Below are 7,621 nucleotides of genomic sequence, written 5' to 3' on the forward strand. Positions count from 1 at the left end.
ATCTGTATTGCCAGCAGTCCTACAACATAGGAGTCAGGCAGGAGAATCGCCTGGAAGCTCACAGGCCAGCTATCTTCCGAGACACCTTGTCATGCTTCAACAGGGTAAGAGGACCAGTGCCTTACAGTTGTCCTCTGACCTCCGTATGTTTGCTTACTTCCCACGTATGCCACAGTCATAAGTAAATTTTTAAAGAACTTAATTGAGGGCCGTTGAGATGGCTCAGCAGATAAAAGCATTCTACATACAATCCTGACAACTTGGGTTCTATCCCTGGTTCCCCACAGTGTAAGGAGAGAAGTGGCTCTTAAAAGCTGTCCTCTGACCTTCATGTGAATGCTGTGGCACCCAAGCCCACTTGCCAGCCCCCAGTAATATATTTTGAAAATTAAAATGAGGGTCTGTAGAGATGGCTTAAACAGTTAGAAGCACCTGCTGCTCTTGCAGAGGACATGGGTTCAGTTCTCAGCACTCACATGGCAACTCGCAACTATCCACAACTCTAGTTCCAGGGGATTTGGCACCCTCTCTGGCCTCTGTAAGTGCTCAGCAAACATAGACTTCACCTACATGTGCAGGCAAAACACTTATTATACATGTAACGACAATGAAAAGGAAGGTATGTTGTAATGCGCCCCTTAGGGCAGAGTGACTGATGTCCTCAGAAGGTTAAGGTGCAGCAGGATGCACACGAGATGATCATAATAAATAATAAGTCTTCAGCCTTCTGCAAATAGAGACAGATTGTTACCAAGGAGTTTCTGCTTGTGGTCTCCAGAGGAAACTACCTGAGCTGTGCTGATCTTTGATCTCCAGCCTCCAAATTGTAAGAAATGAATAACCATGTTTAAGCTACCTGGTGGGTTTCTTTGTTGCATTAGTTCTAACAAATAGATGTAATAATCAATGAATAAACCCTTAGACTACTCAATGCTTTGGTTGCATACAGGTCTGATTGCAGTGGCCCCTGTTTCTATAATCCTACAATTTGTGTGGTAGAAGTAGGATTGAGTTTAAGACCTGTGCTATACAGCAAGATCTTGTCTTTCTTTTTTTAACATTTTTCTTTAATATCCTATCTATCTTTAAAAATCAAGGGGTGGGGCTAAAATGATGACTTAGCAGGTAAGAGCACTTGTTGCTCTTCTAGAGGGCCTAGTATTTGGTTCCCAGTGCCTACATGGTGGCTCACAATCATGCCTGTAACTCCAATTTCAGCTCATCTGATGTCCTTTTCTGGTTCCTGAGAACATCATACAGTCATGTGCTACACATAAATACATGTAGGTAAAACACTCATGCACACAAAATAATAAAAATTCTTTTCTGGTTGTTTTTTTTTTGAAATAAGTTTATCTGTGTAGCCCTGACTGTCCTGGAACTTGATCTGTAGACTAGGCTGGCAATGAACTCTCAGGGATCCACCTGCCTCTGCCTGCTAAGTGCTGGGATTAAAGGCGAGTACCACCACCGCCCTGCTGAAAAAAAAAAATCTTAAAAAAACAAATAGCGTGGGGGGATGAGGAAGGGAAATGGGAGGTGGGGAGGAGGTGGAAATTTTTAATAATAATAATAATAATAATAAAAAGTTAAACAAATAGCATGAAAATAATGGCACACTAATATAATCCTAACACTTGAGGGCATGAGGCCACATTGATCAGGAATTCAAGGCCAGTATTCCCTACATATTGAGTTTGAGGCCATTTTGGGTGAGTGTTGTGGTAGATCCCCTGTCTTGCCAGGACTCAGGAGGTGGAAACAGGAGGATTAAGACTTCAAGGTCCACCCTTGCAGTGGTAAGTTTGAGACTGCCCAGGGCTAACTGAGTTCCTGTTTGTGGTGGTTTGAATGAGAAAGACTCATGTTTGAATGCTTGGTTCTCAATTAGTATAATGGTTTGAGAAGGATTAGGAGGGATGGCCTTGGAGGAGGTGCGTCACTTGAGGTGGGTTTCAAAAGCCCATGCCAATCCCAGTATGTCTCTCTGCCTGCTGCCTGCAGATCGGAATGTAAAGCTCTCATTTTTTGCTCCAGTGACATACATGTCTGCTTCCCCCCAAAATAAAGGATCATGGACTGGCCCTCTAAAACTGTAAGCAAGCCTCCGGTAAATGCTGCTGCTGCTTTTGAAATAAGATTTGCCTTGGTCATGGTTGTCACAGCAATAGAATAGTAACTAAGACATTGTCTCAGACACAAAACATAAATACCTGGCAGGGGAGATACTGTGATCATAAAGGCGGCTTTCACAGAGCATGGCCTATTCATTGTACTCTAAATGTTTTGACCCCTGCATTCCCCCCAAATATGGGAAACTTGACTGTATAATTTGTGGCAATGGGGAGCTACATAACTGCTAAGCCACCTCTGAAGCCCACAGATGAACTCTGAAACATATAAAATATGGTTGTTTGTTGTTGTTGTTTTCCAGACAGGGTTTCTCTGAAGCTTTGGAACCTGTCCTGGAATTCACTCTGTAGACCAGGTTGGCCTTGAACTCACAGAGATCCACCTGCCTCTGCCTACCAAGTACTGAGATTAAATGCGTGTGCCAGCGCCGCCTGGTTATTTTAATGACTTTCCAGGACTTTTGAGAGAACTCTGAAAGTAAAGGCTTCTTAGTGCCGATCCAGAGGACTTGAGTCCAGTGTCAGAACGCATATGGTGAGAGGAGAGGACTGACCGGCACACGCTGTCCTCTGGCCTCCATGCATGCACCTTGCTGTATACACTCACAGAGACACATGAGGAAAAAAGTTAAAAAAAAAACTTTAAAAAACGCAGACTTGTGAATTCTTTGTCAAGCAGTTCAGCCTTCCAGCTCTTCTAGTTTGATTCGGAGGTCTCCTTAGGGTCATCCCAGTGCTACTCAGAGAGGAGAAAACAAGCTCTATAGCAACCCTAGAATCAAAAGAACCCAGATACAGAAAAACAAGTAGAATTACCTGTCCCACCAATGACCATACAAAAGAAAATGGCTAATATTATTATCTGTTAAATCAAAATTAAGATATGGTGTCCCATACCTTTAACAGCAACAATTGAGAGGCAGAGGCAGATCCATGTAGTGAGATCCATCTTGCTGATTTGTTTACTAGTTTTTAAAACATTTTGAGGTCAAATAAAAAGTTTGAGCCCAGCCTGAGACACACACATACCCTCATACAAAACCTGTGAATTCAAGAGCAACAATAAAACTCAAATATATAAAAGGCATACAAATGAGCAGGAAGTACAACAAAAGATGGTTAAATCACTAAATAGGGAAAATAAATACAAACCACAACAAGAGGCTGTAGTGGATCTTATGTATTTAGCATGTGTAACAAGAGGGCTGTAGTGGATCTTATGTACTTAGCATGTGTAACAAGAGGGCTGTAGTGTATCTTATGTACTTAGCATGTGTAACAGAAGGGCTGTAGTGGATCGTATGTGTTTAGCATGTGTAACAGAAGGGCTGTAGTGGATCTTATGTACTTAGCATGTGTAACAAGAGGGCTGTAGTGGATCTTATGTGTTTAGCATGTGTAACAGAAGGGCTGTAGTGGATCTTATGTACTTAGCATGTGTAACAAGAGGGCTGTAGTGTATCTTATGTATTTAACATGTGCAAAGGTATAGATTCCCTGCAGAGTACAAATAAGATCTCATTTACCACACTGATTCTGGTTATCATCAGCAGCAGTTGGAGGAGGGATTCTAAAAAGCAAAGCAGGGCTGGCAGGATGGCTCAGTGGGCAAAGGCACTTCTGCCAGGGCTGATGACCTGAGTTTGACCCCTGGAGCTCAAGTGGTGGGCAGAACCGACTCTAGTAGTTGTCCTCTGAAATCCATGCATGTGCCCACCTCACATAATACAAAATGAAAAGGAAGAAACAAAAAGTAAAAAGAAGGAAATGTGTGTTGCGTAGTAAAATGGCATAGCGGGTCTGGAGAGCTGTATGGTGGTTTCACTATTAAAACCCATTATTATATGATTCAGTGGTACTCCTTTCCTGTAAATCCAAAACACTGAGAGCTGGAAGCCAAAGATATGCTTGCACTTCAATGTGGATAGAACGATTACTGACAGTAGTGATTGTTTCAAACTTCAAGCAAGAATCTTTTTCATCATGCTTTTTATAGTCATTGAAATTGTGCCCCAGACCTGTTAGCCATGGCTAGGATAACCCCTGTGACTGTGAAGAGCCCAACCACTTGATGCTATCAGATCTGACCCAGAAACTCCTGGATAGATAGTCATGCAAGCCTCCTCCCTGACTGCCTTCTCTGCTGGCAGTTCTGTCTACCCACTTATGCGCTCTGATTACCAGGGTGGAAGTCTGCACCATCTGCTCCAACTGCCCAAATTATGCTTTGGGCTACTGCCACCTAGTGGTCACACTTGAACACTGCCCAGTGTAGTTTTTTTTTTTAATTTAAATTTATATTCCTGATCCTTTCTTAGTTTATTGTTGTATATGATATAAAGTATAGTTTTTAAATTTTTATTTATTTATTTATTTTTTAGGGATGTGAACATGACAGAGCACTTATATGGAGGTTGGAGGACAACTTGCGAGTGGGACTCTCTCCTGTCGTGTAGGTTTCAAGGATCAAACTTAGGTCCTCAGGCTTTGTGGACAGCCCTAAGGTTGAGATTTGTGTGTGCCATTGATACAAGCTACTTTTTTTTAAAAAAAGTATTTATTTCGTGTGAGTGCGTGTGTGTGTGAGTGTGAGTGTGTGTGTGTGTGTGTGTGTGCGCGCGCGCGCGCGTGTGCACGCACACATGCATGTGTGTTTGGCCACACATATCCGTGACCACATTCAGAGGCCAGAGGAGGACGTTGGCTGTTCTACTCTATCAAATTCTTCCTTATCCCCTTGAGACAGGGACTTTCAGCTTTGCTGTTTTTAGAGTAAGCCAGCAAACCCCACCAATCCTCCTGGTTTCCTTCCCCTACCATTTCCGGGGGTGCAGGAGCACGTGACCATTGCCAGCTTGTCTATGGGTCCTCGGGATCCAAACTCAGGTCTCAGGCTTATGTGGTAATAGGTCCTGTCCACTGAATTGTCCCTCATCCTCTCTTTTTGTACTATATTGTTTTTCTGAATAAACTCTTGGGGGTTGCCTGGTCACGTGATGAGACCGAACCATAACACAGAAATGTGCAGAAGAAAACATCATCAGGTTGCACAGTGTGTTGTCAGCTGTTGTCAGTGTGACACAAACCAAAGTCGTCTGGGAAGAGGGATTGTCCCCCTTCAGAGTGACCCGTAAGCTTGTCTGTGGGGGACATTGTCTTGATTAATGGCTGATGTGGGAGGGCCCAGGTCAACTGTAGGTGGTGCCACCTCTGAGTAGCTGATCCTGGAAGGTATAAAAAAGCATTGGAGAAGCCAGTTTACAGCATTCCTCCATGATCTCTTGTCTCAGTTCCTGACTCCAGGTTCCTGCCCTGACTTCCTTCAATGATGGACTGTGACTAAGATATAAATTAAACCCTTTCCATCCCAAATTGTTTTGGGTCATTTTGTTTCTTACAGCAACAGAAAACCAAACTAAAACAGAAAATAGTACTAGGATTGTAGGGGTGTTGCTGCACCTAACCATGTTGTTTTGGGGGAGCATAGTGAAAGACTTTGGAGCTTTAGGCTAGAAAAAAAAAACTATTGAATCCTCTGAGCTTACTGAGATGTTATGGGATCTTGGGAGACAGGAGGGTTGAGAGAGGTGCTGGTGGTGGAGGCCTGAATTACGGAGTTTTAGAGGAAAGCAAAGGACTCTTCATGTAATAGTCTGAATGGAGAATGTGCGGTTTCTGGTCATCTGGAGATGAAGACCATCTGACTTGTTAAGATGAAGGTCATCCTAACAAGAGACCAGCGCTTCTGAAGTGATCTTCACTGAGACAACTGATGCTAATTAGCTGGAGCCCAAATATCAACAGTGATCAAGGACACCAGCATCTCTGAGGTGAAATCTGGGAGTAATCCCTCAGGGGTCAGCGCACAGAAGCTGTGGTCCAGAGCGAGTCCAGACCTGCATCTTAAGCTGGCGGCTGTACTTGTTAATGTGTAAGAGTTTCCCGTGTGGTAATGGTCTGGGTGACAAAGAAGACTGCAGGATGGAGGGGTCATGGAGAGTGACCAAGGGTTGCATCTTGTGGCAGAGAGTCGGTCCCTGAAGAAAGGCCACTGGGGAAGGTACAGCCTCGTTACAGTAGAGAGCCCCAGCCCAGCAACTGGAGGGAGCAGGGCTGTGGCAGGTTGGTAGAGTCAGGCCAGGTTTATTCCACAAGTTGGGTGTGCTGTGGATGGCAGACCTGAAAAAGTGGAGCTGCCCAGGGTCTTTGGAGCCCAGAAGATCAAGACTGGTTCCTAGATCTTGGACACTGAGCTGTTTACACTGGTAAACTTTGGTTTTGCTAGACTTCTCTCAATGACAGACTATGTCTAAGTCCAATAAACTCGTTTCTCCCCAAATTAGCTTTTATCATTGTTTATTGTTCATGTTCATTCCATCAATAAAAAGTGGATTAGGATAGACCACAAATACAAGACATTGAAAATGCAAAGTAATCAAGGACTATAATAATTCATTACAATGTTCACACAGATAAAGAATCATAAAGGCCTGTGAAACAGAGATCCTTCTATGCACGGGCAGACTCCACACTATGAAAGAATCAAGGCAGAGGCTCTAAGAAAACTGATGGGAGTCAGAAAAACGTCTAGAAGCTGAGAATGTAGCTCGCTTGGTAGAATGCTTTCTTAATATGTATAAAGCCCTGGGTTCCACTCCCAGCACTGCATAAAATGGGGCGTGGCAGCTCAGGCCTGTAATCCCAGCAGTCAGGAGATGGAGGCAGGAGGAACAGATATTCAAGGTTATTCTTAGCTATGTAGAGTTCCATACCTGAGTTCTTTCTGGGTATCGTTTATTGTGCAGAAATGGTACCTGGTCCTACCTTCAGTCCCAGCTTGGGGCATGGGTACTACACATATGCCTAGCTCTAACCTCAGCCTTGGGGATTTCTTCCTCTACATGATTAACAGATTACAGCCCAATCCTCAAAGGAGAAAATTATAATTTTTTGTGTCTGACCCAGTTCAACATAGCTAACTCCGCAGATCCCATCTGTGGTAGCGGCAGTCATATCAGATCTGGCTTTAAACATGGATCCCCCCCTTTTTAAAAACATTTATTTGTTATATATGCAGCATGTTTGCCTGCACACCAGAAGAGGGCATCAGATCTCATTATAGATGGTTGTGAGCCACCATGTGGTTGCTGGGAATTGAACTCAGGACCTTTAGAAAAGCAGTCAGTGCTCTTAACCTCTGAGACATCTTTCCAGCCCTGGATTCCCTTTTTTAAGCCAATACAGTTCTTATGTATTTTTAGGGGTTTATACATGAGTTTTTCCCAGCTAATTCCTTTAGATAGTAACCAGGGATAAACACAGTGTACTGGGTCTAATGTCCTACAGAAGCATAAGTCAAATAAACCTGAGCTCTGACGCCCATTCCCTTATGTGGGTGGCATCTTGTGGAAACTGGCCCGCCCAATTACTGGAAGCCCATGTGTTTAGTTCCAGCACTGAAAAGGACTTTGTATTCCAAGACCTCAAGG

General features: G+C 43.6%; 1 non-coding gene across 1 annotated transcript; it reads left to right on the forward strand.

Moving 5' to 3' along the window:
• The first annotated feature begins 2,205 nt into the window (after nt 1-2,205).
• On the forward strand, nt 2,206-2,369 carry LOC142847473 (U1 spliceosomal RNA). The gene has a single exon (XR_012910223.1). It is a non-coding gene; the product is annotated as a U1 spliceosomal RNA (small nuclear RNA).
• The last annotated feature ends 5,252 nt before the right edge of the window (nt 2,370-7,621 follow it).

Source organism: Microtus pennsylvanicus, chromosome 3 (genome assembly GCF_037038515.1).
Source record: "Microtus pennsylvanicus isolate mMicPen1 chromosome 3, mMicPen1.hap1, whole genome shotgun sequence".
NCBI classification, from domain to species: Eukaryota; Metazoa; Chordata; class Mammalia; order Rodentia; family Cricetidae; genus Microtus; species Microtus pennsylvanicus.